Source organism: Nycticebus coucang, chromosome X (genome assembly GCF_027406575.1).
Source record: "Nycticebus coucang isolate mNycCou1 chromosome X, mNycCou1.pri, whole genome shotgun sequence".
NCBI lineage: Eukaryota > Metazoa > Chordata > Mammalia > Primates > Lorisidae > Nycticebus > Nycticebus coucang.
The window spans coordinates 60,833,773-60,853,433 of record NC_069804.1 but is presented as its reverse complement, the minus strand read 5'-3'; the positions used below and the strand labels follow the sequence as shown (position 1 = coordinate 60,853,433).

The following is a 19,661-nucleotide window of genomic DNA, read 5'->3' as shown; positions in this document are numbered from 1 at the left end:
ACATAGGCTCCTGCCAAGTTTGACTTAGGCACAAATAGGAGCAGAGCAAGGCTGCTTGTGCCTACTTTAAAATAAGAATAATTTCAAGTTAAAGGGGCAGAAAGAGGGTAGAGGTCATCATGAATGAAGCTTTTTTTTGTTGTTGTTGTTGTTGCAGTTTTTGCCCGGGGCTGGGTTTGAACCCTCCATCTCTATATGGGGCTGGCACCCTACTCCTTTGAGCCACAGGCGCCGCCCATGAATGAAAATTTTTGAGGTGTTTAGGTGAAACATGTTTGTGAGTCACCAGTGCTATGATCATGAATTTAGTCTTTTCGATTCTTTCAGTGGAGAAATTACTAGTTGATAATTGACTAAATATTGAAGAAGTGGTTTCTTGGGAATTGCAGTAAGTTCATAAATTCAGCAAAAGTAATTTTGAACACATTGGATATAGTGATTCGATGTTTACCCTGAGTTTTATGTACTTGGGAAGTTTGAACAAGATCACTTAAATCTAATCCTGTGTTTGTGAAACTAGGATAACTGTGGATTATTGGTATAGTACTTTGTACACAGTAGGCATTCCCATATTTGAATTTTCCCACGGTTTTTAACAGCTGCAAGTTCACAATGGGAATGCTGACTTTTTTCTTTTGTTGTGTGTTTTCAACCATGAGTTCAAAGTGTTATTGGAATGCCAAACTTGGTTGTTTTGAAAATATTTGCCCTTCATATTCCATGTTACTTCTCTTAAGAGTAAGATTAAGTTGTTGAAATCTTTTTTGTAGATGTAACCATTTTAGGCTGCTGCAGTGATCTCACTATCTTATCATGTTGATAGTAAAAGCACTTGGACTCCTTGGTGTTTTGTTGTATTGTTCTTTGATTCAATTCCTCAATAGCTGGTTACCAGATATTTATATATGTTAATGTTAGAGATAATTCAGCTCTTAAGATTCTTTGGAAGCCCTCTAATTTGATGTGTCAGAAGAGTTGACTTGCTAAAACTTGATGTACTTGTTGGCCAGCTTGGTTTTCTGGTTATGGAAATGGTTTCAGATAGTGAAGGAGTGGTTCTCTGTGAGTAAAACAACTGTAGATTTTGTTGGAGCTGTTAACCTGTTTTCAACTTCTAGTTATATTAAAAAGTTTTTAATTATTTGGCTTTAAAAATTATAGTTGGTCACATACATAGATTGATCCCAGAACGTGATTTTACAGAAAGTTGGAATTTAACTTCTTACCAATGTATGAATAAATGGAAATTGAGATTATAGATCTGATTCAGTCTGGGTTGCTGAATGTTTTTTTTCTTTTTCTTTCTTTTTTTTTTTTCAGTTTTGGCTGGGGCCGGGCTTGAACCCACTACCCCCAGTGTATGGGGCCAGCACCCTACTCCTTGAGCCACAGGAGCCGCCCGAACTAAAATGTTAAAATTCTTCTTCAACGCTGAGATTTTGATTATATAATCTTAGGTGTTGAAAGAAAGCAGTTTTTCCTTGTTACTAGTTATTAAGTGTTGACTAATGGGGACTAAGAGTAGGGAGATGAATTATTCTGGAACAACTTTTTACTATATAATCATTTAGATTTAAAAGATTGGTCGCAAAACCCAGATTTTAAGTCCTTATAATTAGATAGAGATAATTGCTCTAGCAATGCTTGAGTATATTGCATTTAGAGGCTGCTTATGTTTTGGAATGATTTTGAAACATTGCTTTGATGGGTACATTATTCACTATGATTATTGTCTTCCCTGTCTTTTATAGCGAGGCATATTTCTCCTGGTTTTTGCTTTTTATTTTTATTCCACTCTGCTTCATTACTGCTTTCTTTTTTTTTTTTCTTTTTTGTTTCTAGACACTTAGAAGGAGTGAATATTACTGCATTCTTCCAATTTGAGTTCTTTCGGCACACTGATTAAGAACATGGGCTCTGGAGCCAAACTTATTACCTGTGTCATGTGTAGATTATTTAAAAGCTTTGTGCCACAGTTGTTCTTCCTTATAATAGTGATAATATTACCTCAGTTTTGGAGAAGTTTAGCTGAGTTAATGTATGTAAAGTGCTTACAGCAATGGTTCTGAAACTTTAGGGACTATCAGAATCACCTAGAGGGCTTGCTAAAACAGATTACTGGGCCTTCCCCCTGGAGCTTCTGATTCTGTAGGTTACAGAGCTGTTGCAGATTTTGCATTTCTAAAAAGTTCTCAGGTGATACTTGATGGTCAGGAAACCATCAGCAGCAGACTGGTTGACAGATGTTAACTATTTTTTTGGAGGGAGGGGCTCTACTTTCCCAATCTCTTGAGTAAAACACTTCTGTCTTTAGTGCTGTTTAGTACTACCTTCAGCTTTAGAAGCAGTTTTGAAATTATCCCTTGCAGTGATTCTCAAAATGTTCTCAGATCAGTGTTGCTCTCTATTTCCTGCAAATTTGCAACTGGATCCAGAGGCTAGATAAATTCTGGATTTATTTCCTTTGCCAAATACGTTGGTGGAGGTGTGTTCATCCACAGCATTCATAATGTTACAATGTCTTGATGTTTTATGCATTAATTTGTTGGGAGTTGCAAAATGGTTATGTTCTAATTCTGTCCTTTTGTTTTCACTTACTAGCTGGAATAACATGTTTTTGCTCATCTTTTCTCTGGCTACTCAGTGATACAGTTTATATGGGAAGGACAGGCTAATTTTTTCAAAACATAGCTTTCAAGATAATGAATTGGTTCCCTGTCATTTTCAAAAGGTTATATATGTGTGTATGTGTATGTATAACTGTACTCATGGATATAAACATTTGATGGATTTCAATACATTGAAGTTCTGACCCATGAAGTTCAAATTGTTCCACTTTTGGCTATTTGGACTTTCTTAAAGTTGGCCGTTGACTGTTTTTATGTTTGTTTGTTTTTGGCTAGGGCTGGGTTTGAACCCGCCACCTACGGCACATGGGGCTGGTGCCCTACCCCTTTGAGCCACAGGCGCTGCCTGGCATTGACTGTTTTTGTTTTTTGTTTTATTGTTGAGACAGGGTCTTGCTTTGTCTCCCCGGACTAGAGTGCAGTAACATCATTATACAGCTCACTGCAACCTCAAACTCTTGGGTTCAAGCCTGCTGAGTAGTTGGGATTACAGGAATGTGCCACCATGCTTGGCTATTTTTCTGGTTTTTATAGAAACAGGGCCTGAGCCTCTTGCTTTAGTCTGATCTCAAACTCCTGGGCTCTGGTGATCATCCCACCTCCATCTCCCCAAAAGTGCTAGGATTATAGGCATGAGCTACTGTGCCCTACCTTTATTTTTCTTGCCTTCATCTCTAGTATCTAATAAGTAGTCTTTGATAACTTGTTATCTGATATGTCAAGATGTTCTAGGCTCATTCTTTTACATTTTTGCCCCAGACCTGGAATTAGCCAATGAAATTAAGATCAAAGGTGAAGTCAAAGGAAATTCCCTCTTTTTTTTTCCCCTTTTTTTTTTTGGCCGGGGCTGGATTTGAACCCGCCACCTCTGGTATATGGGGCCAGTGCCCTACTCTTTGAGCTATAGGCACCTCCTAGGAAATTCCCTCTTGACATGGGTAGCTTTGAGCTTTGTACCCAGTACCACTTTTCCCTTTCCACTTAACTTCCCCAGGTTGCTCTTCATTCTTCCCTAATTTTTATTAGAATTTAGATAGAAAGGTTTGAGCTGCCATGATAATAGTGTAAAGAGCATGAAGCCGGGGCAGTTCTGGGTTGTGGGGGCTGGCTACTTAACCAGTTCTATCAGTTTGGGCAAGCTAACTTATAAGCTATTTTCATCAGGGGAAATGGCTTATTCATATGGTTATTGTAATTAAATGAGAAAATATAAGGTGTTAGTATACTGTAGGTGATCTGTAGGTGGTAATTTATTTTATTTTTTATTAAATCATAACTTTGTACATTGATGCATTTATGGGGTTCAGGGTGCTGCTTTGATATACAACGTGAAATGCTTACATTGAACTTAGTAACACATCCATCACAATTACAGTGGTATTTTATTTAATATACTATTTTACTTAACCTTCACAACAGCTTAGGTGAGCAGTAAGGATGGTGAAGTGATAGCTGGTTAACAAAAAATATATGGATCCTTTAGGTCTGTATGGGATCATCAGTGGTAGGAGGGCTAGGGATTGTTCTTTGGTTATTTGGATTCTAAGGCTTTGGCCAGTGATAACCAATGTCCTACCAGAGTAGTTTTTCACTTTGCAAAATCTTAGTAGTGACATTCATATCCTCTGAAGGGTTCTACCCAGTACTGTGGTGGTGTGTATTATATCAGTTATTTTGATCTCTCTTCATCTGTACAGCCCCCTTAGTGTTCAGGATTCTTCTGTTCAGGGTTCTGCTGTAACCTTAGTAACCCATTAATGAGTCTTCCTAAGTCATAAGTGTCACCACTATTAACATACTTGGGTAGCATCATATATATCAGTTTAGAAAAGAGGTAAATGTCCCTTTGTAGCATTATACATAATGTCTGAAATACAATATGTGACACATAGTGCTCAATAAATGGAAATCATTGTTAAGCTTTTAAATTTATTTTACTTTTCCCTCTTAGATCTTACCTGTCTTCATTTCAGTTCAACAAGCATTTACTGAGTGTTTCTGGGTACAGGAATAAGGTACATACGATGAGTGAGACTTGGTCTCTGCCCTTTAGAAACTCACAGTCTAGTTAAGGACTGTGAGATCATATTTAAAGTTTCTTAGCCTTTTCCTTTGTGTCATCATTTCTTCCCCTATGTTATCCATGCATGATACAGCTTATTGTTTCTCAAAGCTCTCCTAATTATGTGTGCCTCCCCAGCTTTTGAAACTGCTGATACATGAGAAAGCCTACAGTTGTCTTCTATGAATACAGGGTAATACCAAGAAAAACCTTTGGGGCAACATTGGATTTCAAGGTTGAAAACTACAGTACCATCTTTAGATGGACCTATACCTGGTTTCTAGCCTCTGTTCTGTTGCTTTAACTTCCTTCTTTCTACTGTCTTCCTTTCTGTTGTCCCCTCTCCCCTCCCCTTAAAATGTTTGCTACATAAGATACAGGCTCCTATACCCAGTTAGTGATCAGATATATAAAGATATAGCTATACTTCATATAAACTAGGATTATAGTGGGCCTAGTAAATTTCTATTTTTATCTGTAAAATGATCATCACAAAACCTACTTCATAGGTTGCTGTGTTAAAGTGAGATTATATACAGAACCTCCATAGTTGACCACTGCCTTAAGTTGACCTAATTTTAATACACTGGACATGTACCACATGTATGTATGTATCAGTACAGTAGGCCTAGTTCCTTATGTTGACCAGTTTGTTTCAGTCCCTTCAGTGGTCAACTTTGAGAGGTTCTACTGTATATTTTAAAGTGTTTATAGAGGACAGGTAGACAGGCAGTCCTTGGGTAACAATCTGACTGACATATGACTTGCCCTTATGAATGGAGATTATAGGTAACAGGCAAAATGTATCTATTACAACTTACTTTCAAATTCAACTTAAGAACACACCTACAGAACCAATTTTGTTTACTTTCAAATTCAACTTAGGAACACACATAGAGAACCGATTTTGTTTGTAACCTGGGAACTGCTAGTACTCTACAAAGAGAAGGCCATTGTAATTTATGTAAAATAAATACTTAACAGCCATCTTACTTGGGACAAACTACTACATCAGTGAGCCAGTTTCCTTATCATTTACATGAGGGTGATGATATCTCATTAATTCAACAAACATTTAATGAGGACATACTCACTGCTGCCACATACTGAGAATACAAAGATAAGCAACTGGAGAATGGAAGACAGTGGGGTCTAGTAGGGGAATGAGACCTATAAATCACTCTCAAAGGGATCAGTATAATAATATGAAGAATGAATAAAATTGTGCTATGGCAGTTTACAAGAGGGCATTAGGAAATATTATAGACTTTTGTTAGAGTTAAGCTTAGATACATGAGAAGTACTTCATGAACTCATATGCTACGTAAAGGTAGTTAAATGTATCCCAAGTGAATCAATAGGATCAAACATTAATTTCATTTCTTCACAGACTTATATTTTAGATGAGTTTATTTCTTTGAGTTAGATTTTATAACCTCTTTATAAGGGTGTTGGTTGCTCCTATAATAGAGTACCCTGAAAGTAATGCTTTTTGTTTAACAGGATTTTTTCCATCAAGTATATAATTATTTTCACGTTTCAATCACTGAATTAATTCAGGAAAAACTACAAAATTTGTCCATATTTTGAGGGGATATCCATGATCCCACCATAATGTTCAGTCACTATTAATATTTTGGTGTAGTTCCTTAATGGTGAGGGTAACATTTAAAGAATAAGGAAAAGCAGTTAAGTAGAAAGTTAGGGATGGGCTTTTCTTAGAATAGGAAACTGAAAGTATCCAATAAAAAGAGATGATACTCAAGCTAAGAAATGCAAGTTTAAATGAGGTCTTTTAATCATTAGATTGGCAGTAGATAATTTGGTAATATCAAGGCATGGCAAAAGGCATAGAGAAAAGTCTGGTCTTACAACACTGCTCACAAATATTATAAATTGATATAGCTTTGCAGAGGTGGTTTAGGTAAGTTGGAAGACAGTACATATACTGTGTGGTGTTATTTATGTTTCTTAAAAAGCTAGTAGAGCAAACTGCTGAATTTAATTGGGAGGTACAGTCAAGGAGAAATTTAGCTTTTTCTGGAATGTTTGCATTTCTACTTCTGAGAAATTTAAAATAACACTGAAAAATACAGAGAACAATAACAGAGAAATCCCTATTCCTACCTCTCCTCCAGAATTGATCATTTTTAACATGTATTTTTGCATCAAATTATTTTGCTGGAGATGGGTAACACAGGTTGAACATTCCTAATTCAAAATTTGAACTGCTCCAAAATCCAAAACTTTGAGCACAAGCATGATGCCACAGTGGAAAATTAAGTATTTAACACAAACTTTGTTTCATACACACAATTATTAAAAGTAGCTTCAGGATATGTGTATAAGGTATATAATGAAACAAATTAATTTCATGTTTAGACCTGGGTCCTACCCTCATGATACCTCATTTAATATATTTATATAAATATTTATTGTATATTTATATATACATAATATATTTAAATATATATAATAAATAATATATAATATTTAAATATATTAATTAAATTAATATATTTGATTACATTTAATATATTAAATATATATTATATTATTAAATATAATAAATATTTAAATATATTAATATATAATGAGGTATCATGAGGGTACACATGCATATACATATACACACAGATATTATAAAATCAAAAAAAAATGAAGAAATTCTCATCCCACGAGTAAGAGTCAACCTAAAGGGGAATTACTTTTTTAATACTCTCATTTCCTTTCTCCTTACAGTCAGTAACCATCCCTTGCTTGAATTTTTATACTGTGAATATGGTATAAATTAGTCATGTAAGTAAAAATTCAATAACTGTGATGTCGACTGTGTTTCTTGGAAGTGAAATAATGGACCATAGCACAATCTGTCTCAACTTTCATAGTGACTCACATATGTGTGTGTTTTTCTGAAGCATATCAAATAAGGGTGACACTTCATTTTTATATCCTTTTGCATACATGTTTTGAGAAAAAGGGAATTGCCTAAAAAATTACCAATACCATTTTCACACCCAGGGAATTTGTTACCTGGTTAGATTAATATTACCTATTATCAGTTCATATTCACATTTCTTCAGTTGTCCCCAAAATGTCTTTTTAGCAGTTTTCTCCAAACCAGTATAGCAGTGTATTTTCAAATTTGTTATTAGTTATTGACGCTGTTCCAAGTCATTATGTATACTTGTGTAGCATTTTTAGTGGCTGCATAATATTCTGTTGTATGCATGATTCATTATTTATTTCCATTTTCCTATGTTCACATGTTAAAATCCCAGTTTCTCATGATCTTAAACAGTGCTTTCTCATACACAGTAAGCATTTGGTAAATAAGTGTTGAGTGAAGTAAAGAAGCATAGGTACATCCTAATAGATAAATCTTTAGGACATCTGTGTTTATTTCCTTAAGAAATTTATACAGTTGGAGTGCAAAAATGCAGTGGTTTTGTTATTTATTTTTGGTATTTATTCCCAAATTGCCTTTTAGAAAGACTACTCTGCATTTTTCATTGTGGAATGTTTAGTATATGCTCCATGATTTATAATATTATACCACCTTAGGATAGTTAAGTCTTGATAAATTAGTATTGCAGAAGAGTATATAGCTGGATATTGCCAGTGTCATTGCCATTATACTCCTATGTTCACTGCCATTGTTTTTCTAGGGACTACCTTGACTTCTCCAGCCTGGAGCATCTTGTTTTTTTTTTTTTTTTTTTTTTTTTTTTTTGAGACAGTGTTGCCCTCGGTAGAGGGCCGTGGCATCACAGCAACCTCCAACTCTTGGGCTTAAGCGATTATCTTGCCTCAGCCTCCCAAGTAGCTGGGACTACAGGCACCCACTACAATGCCTGGCTATTATGTTTTGTTGCAGTTGTCATTGTTTGGCAGTCCTGGGCTGGGTTCAAACCTGCCAGCCACAGTGTATGTGGCTGGCACCCTAGCTGCTGAGCTACGGGCACCGAGCCCAAATTGGAGCATCTTGTAGTCTGTTAACCCAGTCAAGAATCCAGGTCTTTGCCCCTCAAATTTTGTTAAATATCTTGGTGAGGTCAGCCTTAAAAGTAGTTTGAAGAGATGAGGACACGTTTGAAAATAACCTTTTGTATATAGCATGTTAGAAGTTTTCCTTTTAAAAATGGGTAAATTAAAATCTCTCCTTCTAGGAAACACATTACCAGCAACTTTAACATGGTAAGGTAGTCTTCTGTATGTCCAACAGAAAAGTTAGCTGAGACCCTATGTTTAATATTACCCTATATATATCATTTCTTAGTTTGTAGGCTCAAGTTGTAGGTGTAAGGATTTGTCGAAGGTAACATGGCTGGATAGTGATGGAATTGGGCATTCTACCCAGGTTATCTAGTGCAGCATTGTTTCTACTGTGCTATACACGCATCTTTCCTTAAAACTTATTTCTATTTCTAATGTGCCACCAAGTGTCATCCATAGGAGTGAAGTATCTTTAAGAAACTTACCTCCCAAATGGGGACAATTTAAGAGTAAGAAGTTAATGTAAAAAAGGCAAAAGTGCAGGTGCAGTGGCTCACTAGTAGTTAATCCTAGCACTCTGGGAGGCTGAGGCCGGTGGGTTGCCTGAGCTCACAGGTTGGAGACCAGCCTGAGCCAGAGCTAGACCTTGTCTCCAAAAATAGCAGGGTGTTGTGGCTGGTGCCTGTAGTCCCAGCTACTGGGGAGGCTGAGGCAAGAGAATTGTTTAAGCCCACAGTTTGAGATTGCTGTGAGCTGTGACTCTACCGAGGGCAACAAAATGAGACACTGTCTCCAAAAAAAAAAGGCAAAAGTCCAAAGAAAGCTCAGTTCCTTTGCCCTTTTGACTGTGGTTATTACTTTCTAACATGAGGTCAGTTTGGAGCTCTTTGATGGGAAAATTCCATTTGGCTGTGTGTTTTCATGCATATATATGGATGCCATAAACCAGTAGATGGAAATGAATTTCCTGCTTATAAAACTTTTAAGTTAAAGTGATGTTTTTCTTTGTGTGTGTGTTCCAAAAAAACTTTATTCACAAAAATAGTGGGCTGGATTTGTCTCAACAACTAGCCAAGTTTTCCAATCTGATATATTACAAAGTGATGTTTTCTAAGTCTGTCTTACTTTCCCTTCCTTTTTTGCCTTATTTTTAAACTGTAAAAATAATGTGCTGTTTAAAAAAAGATTCAAACCGGTTTTACACCTTTTATATACTTTTTGTATGTTAGAACATATGGCTCAATTCCTTTCTTTTTAATGATTGTGTTGTACTCTGAAGTATGGATCAGAGGCCTCAGCCTCCAAGTAGCTGGGATTAGAAGTGTACACCACTGTGCCTGGCTAATTTTTCTTTCTTTTTTTTTTTTTTTTTGTAGAGACAGTGTCCTGCCTTGTTCAGGCTAGTCTCAAACTTCTGGTGTCAAGTGATCCTCCTGCCTTGTCCTCCCAAAGTGTTAGGATTACAGGTGTGATCTTTTTAATTTTAATCAGTCTCATGAAAGAAAAATGTCATCTCCTGGCTTTGATGAGCAGTTTTCTAACTACTAGTGAGAATGAGCAAAAGTTTATACTCTTGAGAATTGCAAGTTTATGCCCTTTGAGTTGGTTTAAACTTGGATTATTTGTCATACTCTTGTTTTGAGAGTTCTTTGTATGTTAGAAATAGTAACCTTTTTTCATCTTATTGTACATATTTCTGTTTATGATTTGGAATTTTTATGTAGTCAAATCTCTTTTTTCCCCTATTGGTTCTCAGTTGCACCTTTCTTAGAAGGCCTTTTCTCTGCTAAGATTGCAAGAATATTTCCCTTCATTGTCTTCTAATACTTTTATGGTTTGGCTTTTTATGTTTAAAGTAATAATGTGTTTTTACCCACTTGGTTAGCCAGCAGCTCCTATTTTCCATCCTGAGAAAGGCTATTTGATCTTTAAAAATATCCTCAGCTGAGAAGTGATTATTTGCATAAGTGTAGTTGGTTAAAGTTTAGGAATTTGTTCCAAATAAGAAAACTGACTTGATTACTTTTAGCTCTTCAGTTTTTGAGAATAATTTACATGGTTCATTTTTTAATACTTAACATTTGTTTTGGATTGAAGGCAGACTATTATAGACAGTGCTTTAAGGTATCTTAAGTTATTGCATTTCCATTTTCTGTATGTCTGAAGCCCATATTGTCCTAAGGTCATAAAGCCATTTGGTGGCTAAGTCTTAGAGTACCTTTGCATGCCACTCTTCATTTTCAGCAGCTCTCACATAATAGATAAAACATTTTAAAGCAGTCGATCAAACAAATTGTTCACATAGTTTGGTTTATTTAAAAATATTTGAAATGATCATGCGCTGGTCTGTGTGTGATGCTATTAAATTTACTCTGACAGAGCCAATTTCCTGTATATGTTGGGATATATCTTTGTTTTTAAAGGCTTTTGTCTCACAGCTTTATTATTGATGAACTAATTTGATCCTTGTAATGGACTTGTAGAGTTGAAATTGTTTTTATCATATTAGAAAGAGTTACTGCCGTGTTGATAATTGCCATACATAACTTGCTCTTTTAAACCATCTGAAACAATATTTGTCTCTTTCCTCTAAAACCAAAAACCATTTGACCTAGCTGAAAATAAGATCCAATTAAAATTTTTGATTAAGTGGTGTTGCCTGCACATTATTTAGTAGGTTACCCTTTGGAAAACTATAACTTGAGAATGAGAATGGAACTTTCTAATCTCATTGTCATCAAAGTAGAGTTTAAGTTTTTTTTAATGTCAGCGCTTCAGGTTAATAGTCTGGAGATTAATATATATTGTTTTTGTTCATATGCAGGTAGTGTATAGAAAGGTTGAAAAGGCCAGCTTTGTTTTGCTTTTGGTCAGATCTTTGTATCTATAGAATGTATAGCATAAGGTGTGCTGCTCTTAAAGTGGAGTTAAAAGAAATAGAACAAATAACATGGCTTACTCTTTGCTGGGCAAAATCCTGTGAGATAGCCTTGTTTATTTTACAGGGGTGACTGGCTCAGAGAGGTATGGTAACTTGTCTAAGATACACCAAGTAAATGGAACTTAAGCCTGATTGTCAGGCCTTTCATGATGTTCTCTGCTTTGACTTTACTTGCAGTAGTCTTCTTCAGTCTCCGCTTTCATTTTAAATCTACATATATGGAAATAAACATGTGACTGAGCTCTCTCCTCCTCCCCATATAGACACTTTTTTTTTAAGACAGACTTTTTGTCAGGCTATGTTAAGGCATGTAAAACCTAGCTTTTATTTAGACATATCTTTAATCCAAACCTTTTAATAATAAGGTTTGTGCTTTTTCTACTTTTCATTAGGCTATAGAACAAGATTTTATGCAGGAATACTGACTTTCCCCTTTTATAGAGGAGTTCTGATCTATAGAGATGCTGCCTGTTCTCTGTAAATCCAGGGACTTGAGAGAATTGGAGCTGAATAATACAAAAGGGGTAGAATTCTGTTTGTCGTCTGGTGCTCTTTATTGTATTTGACAGTAACTTTTATCGTGTCTTTGGGGAAAATATATACCTGTGTTTCATAAATGAAAGGTAAATACAGGTGAAAACATTATAGTAGCTAAGCAGACTATGTCTAGGATATTTTTAGGGCATTGGTTTTTAGTGTTTTTCAGGTCATGGATCTTTATAAGAAGTCAGTGTGGGCTCGGCACCTGTAGCTCAGTGGGTAGGGCACCCGCCACATACATGGGAGCTGGCTAGTTCTAATCCAGCCCAGGCCTGCCAAACAACAATGACAACTACAACCAAAAAATAGCTGGGCTTTGTGTCGGGTGCCTGTAATCCCAGCTACTTGGGAGGCTGGAGGCAAGAGAATCACTTAAGCCCAAGAGTTGGAGGTTGCTGGGAGCTGTGACATCACAGCACTCTACCCAGGATGACAACTTGACTCTGTCTCAAAAAAAAAAGTCAGTGTGTATACCCATTTATGTAAAATTTTCTATGGATGTGTAGGGTTCTTGTTTGGTACCTCAGTGTAGGATGAGAAAATCTAGAGATTTCTCTATATACTTAATTTTCTCTATGTGTTATTAAGAGGATGTCCAAATTGCTATGTTTGTAAGTGTTCTGAACACATTTAAAGTAGGGTAGGTTAAGCTATTATGTTTCGTAGGTAAGTTGTATTGAATACATTTTTGACTTAATATTTTCAACTTAAAATGGATTTGTTGGGACATAACCCTGTTATAAGGTGAGGAACAGCTGTATGTATTTTTCTAGACTGTATTTTTTCCTACACTGGCCAAAATTGAAAGCCAGGATAATTGTGTTACTTTCGCTAAAGGTATACTATGCTTTATGCAAATTTAATCTCTAAAAATCCGAAATTTTTTTCAAAGGCAAGAGTATTAGGGTTTGTGTTAAGTAAGGATTTATGTACTGTATTGAACTTGTAATTGTTCTTGGCTTTGGGTGCTAGGAAGTTGTAATTTAATTCAGTGTTTTCATGTACTATGTTGCCCTCTGTATTATCATTACCTCTAATCTATCTTTTTTCTGAGTTTTTTTCTTACTTTCTACATTTCTGTATGCCCAGCTATTTCACAGTATTCATCTCAGTGCTCTGCATATAGTATGTTGATAACTACCCTGTTTCCCCTTTAAGGTGTGCTCCCAAAGATGTGCTAGGTCTTATTTTCAGGGGATGTCTTATCTTTCCTGTAAGTAGGTCTTATTTTCGGGGATGTCTTATTTTCAGGGAAACGGTATTTATTGAATGGAAAGATGAAGATTGAAGGAATCTTCTAAATTGGTTTCCTCATTTTATAAAATTTTACCAAGAGTTTATTTGGATATATTTTAGTTTTGTTAAACATTTACTGGATAGTCATTCATCTATTTATTAATCAACTAAATGACAATTCCTGTGCTGGTGACAGGAATGCAAAGACAAATACAGCATAGTCCCACTCTTGCAGAACTCAGTCTAGTGGGGAGACTGTCAGGTAAATAAAGAGGGTTGTTGATTGAGAGTATATGTAAGGATACAGTAGGGGCAAAAAGGGAGTTATCAGTTTTACTCTGGGGGGGAGTATCTGATAAGGCCCCATAGAAGAGGTAAAAATTTAAGCTGAGCTTTAGAGTATATGCAGGGAGCCACTGTTTTAGCAGAAAGAACAGTGAGTTAAGGTATCAAAAATCTTGAATGTTAGGCAAACTATAAAAAGCTTGACGTGGCTAAAACATATGGGGACCTGAAGGGAAAGAGAATACTAGGTATTCATGGAACTAGTGGTAAGCAGTGACCAGGTTTTAGATGTCTTGGATGCTGTTTGTTTTTGATTTTGTTTTGTTTTTTTGTTTGTTTTTGTTTTTTGAGACAGAGTGTCACTTTGTAGCCTTCAGTAGAGTGCCATGGCGTCATAGTTATAGCTCAAACTCTCAGGCTCAAGCCATTCTCTTGCCGCAGCCTCCAGAGTAGCTGGGACTACTGGCACCATGACGCACAGCTTTTTTATTTATTTATTTATTTATTTATTTGCAGTTTTTGGCCGGGGCTGGGTTTGAACCTGCCACCTCCGGCATATGGGGCCAGCGTCCTACCCCTTCGAGCCACAGGCGCCACCCCGACGCACAGCTATTTTTATAGACCGGCTCTTGCTCAGGTAATCCATCTGCACCAGCCTCCCAGAGTGCTAGGATTACAGGCGGGAGCCACCACGCACGGCCCTGGATGCTGGTTTTAAGTAAGGAGTTTGTACTTAATGTAGGTAGATTTTGAGTTTTAGGGGGATTGTTTTGGTAACAATGTGGATAGTGGAATGGAGAGATCTGGCAGGATAAAGTTTTAATTTAAAATATCTTTAATTTATGAGATTTTAAAACATACAAAAGTAGAAAGTAGTATAATGTAACCGTCACCCAACTCCAACAGTTATCAACACAGGGCTAGCTTATTTATACCCCACTCTTTTCCTCCATTATTTTAAAGCAAATGCCTAACTCACTCGCAAATCAGAAAAGCGTATTTACTAATGTCTAATGCAGTGGCTTTCAGTGTAGCTCAGATATAGTCTGAGGAGGTAAAAGAAAAAAGTTCCCAGTTCAAATCTTTTGAAAAAGATACTTGTATGACAAGGCATTTTTAGTTTTCAAAATAAGTCTCAGGTGAAGTAAATTGTAAGATAAGTAACTTGACTTCTGACAAATGAAAATATTTTCCTGAACTTACTGAATACTACGGTGTGGCCCTTCTGGGTGAAATTATAACCTATTAGAGGGGCAGACTTTTCTGTGGGCAAATTCTTGAAATTTGAATAAAGAGTGTTAGTTTAGAGGCTGATTTCATAATTTTCTGTCTAGTGAGCAAGGCTGAGAAAGAATGTGCATCTTTGAATCTAGATGTGGTGAGATGAGATAATAACCAGTGATTGTTAGGATTGAACTTTTTTGCCTAAGTCCAGCCACAAATAAGGAAGGGGGTGGGAAAAGGAAGGTTGTGGGAAACCAACTCTTAAAGGGTAGACTATGATAATTCGGGAGCACCAATTTAAAATGCATAGAGTAGGTAGGAGTCTCTTCCTGAATTTGCAAAACTTAAATTTAGGAGTTGCTGTTTATATTTTATGTTGAGAATGCTAAGAAGGGCTCTTGGTATACTGCCATTTCCTCTGTACTGACAAATCATTGCTAACTCCCTGTTTTGTTGCCTAGTTCTTCTCATGGCCAATTTCTCTGAGTACTTGGGAGTAAATGATCATAAGGATAACTCCTGGATATATAGCTTCCCAGGACTGTAGAGTAGAAGATGTTGAGGGGATGTAGTAAACATTCTTATCTCCAAAGTCAGTGTTGGAGGTTTCAGATTCCTGTTTCTTGATTTAATATCCCTGTCCTTATTTTCTTTCTTTTTTTTTTTTTTTGCAGTTCTTGGTCACCACCGGGTATATGGGGCCGGCGCCCTACTTCTTTGAGCCACAGGCACCGCCCCTTATTTTCTTTCTTTGAGCTTACTGAAGTGTAGAGAATACACTTAACCTGAAGTATGAACAAGAGACTCTGTCAGGGTACTTCTGCAAATAATTTCCAGATTTCTCTTGAGCAAATAAAGGCTATTCTTCAGTTGCTTTATTTTTACTTACTATACGTGTCACATAAAATCTAGGTCAGCAATTCTCAGGGCACATGAGACGGATGTTTTTAGGTGGCTTGAGGATAGGAAGACCGTTACCTGTATGAGGAGTGTAGTGAGGTGGGCTGTGTATATAGATATACACTGTGGAGTTGTGGAACAATCAGGGGTCCTCAAACTACGGCCAGGGGGCCACATGAGGTGGTGTGATTGTAATTTGTTCCCGTTTTGTTTTTTTACTTCAAAATAAGATATGTGCATTGTGCATAGGAATTTGTTCATAGTTCTTTTTTTAAACTATAGTCCAGCCCTCCAATGGTCTGAGGGACAGTGAACTGGCCCCCTGTTTAAAAAATTTGAGGACCTCTGAAGGTTGTCAACTTGGTAGGTAGTAGCCCTCCCATCCGCAGTTAAACTGGGCAAAGTTTTCATCTTTAACTTGTTATAAGGATTGCATATAATGCATAATAGGTGTAGAGTAATTGTTAGCGGTTGTTATTGAGATCATAAATGGTTTTCAGAGTATTTGTTGAGTTTCTGTTAATGTAATCAGAAACTAGACCAGATGGAAAGGCCTGACAATCATGTAGTGTTTGTTCCCTTTAACGAATCAGTTAATCAGTGATGTCTGTGTCTCTAATTAAATAGTGAATAGCAGGACAGATTTCAAGATTCAGTTTGCTGCTTCCTGACATTATAATGGGTGGTTGGGTGGCTCTCACCTCAGTTTACTTTCAGAGTTTGTGAGAGGTGAAGGGAATTATTACAAGGCAAAAGGAATCAAGTATTTCACTTTGTGGCACATTGGAGTTCTGTAAGCATTTTCTGTTGAAGAACTGCCATAATGCTTTTCCATGATTTATTGCAGTGGGAATTTGGGGGTGATTTCTTATTCATCTCCACTCTGTAACATATGTGCAAGGTCTCTTAACTACCAGTACTCAACCAGAGTGCTTCCCGTGCACTAAGCTCCAAACACCAGAAAGAGTTGGAAGAAGCTCCAAGAGCAGACAGCAGCTAATCCAAAACATTTGTTTACATGATTTGTTCTTAATTTGATGCATGTTCTTTGGCTCAGGGGAAACTTTTCTTTGGAAAAATTTTACCAAAAAAAATTGTGATTGTAAACAAATATGATTTATAGGAAATTTGGAGCCCTTAAAAACATGAAACAAATAAAACTGTGTTATCCTGCCACCTAAAGGCATCTACTGATACTGTTGTGTACTTCTTCCCTTCCCAGGTTTTTTTTTCTTTTACTTATACCTATGGCAGACATTTCCTCATTAATAGGGAAGTGATAGGTGTGGGGTGCAGTATAAGCACATGTAAGGAAGGAAACTCAGATAAGATTTAAGAGATGAGGGAGAGGATTGTCCTAATTCTGGATATGTATTCTGTTCAAAAGCCACATATAAAGTGCTCATTAATGTTAAAGTGAAATTCAGTCTAAATGGTCTCTACCCCTAACTTTCTTAGGGACTCTTTTCAGTTATCCCCTCTTTAAAAGATAATTTGTATCCACTTCATAACACTGGCTATTCCCCTTCCTTCCTCTCTGCTTTTCAATGACCCTGTAATTGTCTGTTGCTATTTACATACAGCCAGTATCTTTAAAAGATTTTTTCACACATCATCTATGCTTCTTCACATTCCTTTGAATGCCTGACTCATTCCAGTCTGACTTCCACTCCCACCACCTTACTGAAACTATTGCTTGTCAAGTTACCTCTAGTTCCATTATCAACAAACATTTCTCTGTGGTTGTGTTTTGATATTTGATGCAACTGATCATAAATGCCATCTTTTATCTTTCATGATACCATGATTAACTAGTATTACTCTTCGCGCATCAGCCTCTCTATTGCTATATTTTTGTTTTTTGCCTTGTCTTTATATGCTAGAACAACTAACTCAGTTTTGGGTCTCCTCTTTATTTTCTGTAAGTGATCATCTGTAGACCTGTGGCTTCAAGTACTAATAGGCTGACAAGCACAGATTGTATTCCCAGTGCATACGTCTTTTGTAAACTCCATTCTGCAAATATTTGCATGCATATCATGTGGAAGATAATTGTGCTAGGTGCCAAGAGCTTTAACATTTTAGAAAATCAAACAAGTAATTACATTTGATACTTGTTATGAAAGAAACAAGCACGGTATTGTAATATAAAAATAACAGTGGGACCAGCTTTAGGTGAGATGCCTCTCTGAGTCTTAGTTTTAACCCTTTCTTGATCCAGTGTCAGGCCTCATCCAACATAATGATTTTCCTGACACTTTTTTTGTTGTTGTTGTATTTGTTGACCCACTCCACTTTTGGAGCCTGACATGTTTCCTTATGTAATATGGACACTAGCCATCAGCACAGATTGTATGCTTTGGGGGTTTTGATGTGAACAGGTGATCGTGCATTGTATTCCTGTGCTTGTAGGAAAATGGCAGGGAGAAGGTGTGTAAGTGATAATGATTTTGCAGTGTGGATTTTTGAGGACAGTGAGGTTGAAGTAAAGTTTAGTGATAAAAGTGAGCATAAAGAAACTCTTACTGTAGCAGTGATGTTAGTTACAGTGAATCTGAAGCTAGTGATGAAGAAGAAAGTGACAATAATACGCAACCTCTAAGGTTTATCGTGATGGCAGTGGTGATCTTAAAAAGTTCTCATACTCTGTCACACATCAGGGATTGCATAAAATGAAAATACGTATACCAGGAACAGTTATGGATTCTAGGAATGTTTTTCCAAATGATCTGAAAATGAAGATACTTCAGGAATATTAAAATGATGTGCCTCTCATTCCATAACAAGAGGTTAGTGACAGTGTTGAATACACTCTTGGGCCCTCAAACACAGTTGATCACTGGTTTTAGGAAGAAACAGCTTGTTCAATTTGAAAAACTGACAGTTATTTTTAGAATACACAAAGTTTATGGAAGAGTGAACAGAGCTGATCAGTACTGTGGATGTTACGGACTTAAAAGGAGGTCTTACAAATGGTGAAAAAAATATTCTTCAGGCTGATGGTAGTTGAAGTTGTGAACAGCTACATCCTTTACTCATTAGATAAGGAGAGTGGAGAAAAAATGCAGACACACCTTTCTTACAGGAGAAATCTCATCACTCAGTTTGTGAGCAATGTGAGGAACAGAAATTCAAGAAAGAGAGGAAGACCGTCTTCTGATACTGAGGAAAGGCTAAATGGAAAGATGGATTTTATAATGCGAAATGGAAAAAATCAACAAAGGATTGCATGGTTTGTAGCAGAAGAAATGAGAAAGATCAGAAGGAGAGAAACCATTTTCTACCATGAGACGTGCAAGAGGAAGCCTGGACTTCATCCTGGAGATGGCTTCAAGAAGTATCATACTCAAAAAAATTATAATCAAAAATAAACAAAAACACTTTAATTATTTTATGTAACCTAAAGTAGATAATAAGATCATCAGGTGAGTTCATATTTGTGTTTTTCTCTTTTAAAACTATAGGATAATTACAACTAATCCACCAACCTCTTTCCCACCCAAAATAAAAAAGAGCTGGGGAGTTTGTGGGTGGCAGAAAAATTGGATTGGAAAAGTCAGTTCTTCAAATCTGTGGGAAAGGGATGGGGAAGGGCCAGAAACACTCCATTGGAGAATAGCACTTTCAAAGGACTAGACTGCAGGGGTCCTCAAACATGTGGCGGTGTAATTGTATTTGTTCCCTTTCTGTTTTTTTACTTCAAAATAAGATGTGTGCAGTGTGCATAGGAATTTGTTCATAGTTTTTTTTTTTTTTTTTTTTTAACTATAGTCTGGCCCTTCAACGGTCTGAGGGACAGTGAACTGGCCCCCTGTTTAAAAAGTTTGAGGACCCCTGGACTAGAGGCTAG

General features: G+C 36.6%; 1 protein-coding gene across 18 annotated transcripts in view; it reads left to right on the top strand.

The window, feature by feature from the left end:
• Positions 1 to 19,661, top strand: part of HUWE1 (HECT, UBA and WWE domain containing E3 ubiquitin protein ligase 1) — a 163,953-nt gene that overhangs the window by 8,036 nt on the left and 136,256 nt on the right. The window contains exon 5 of one of the 18 annotated variants that reach the window (XM_053581189.1): positions 18,897 to 19,236. The exons of the other annotated variants lie outside the window; for them this stretch is intronic. The gene's annotated coding sequence lies outside the window, so the exon portion shown is untranslated. The remainder of the gene's footprint in view (positions 1 to 18,896; positions 19,237 to 19,661) is intronic. 18 annotated transcript variants of the gene reach the window in all.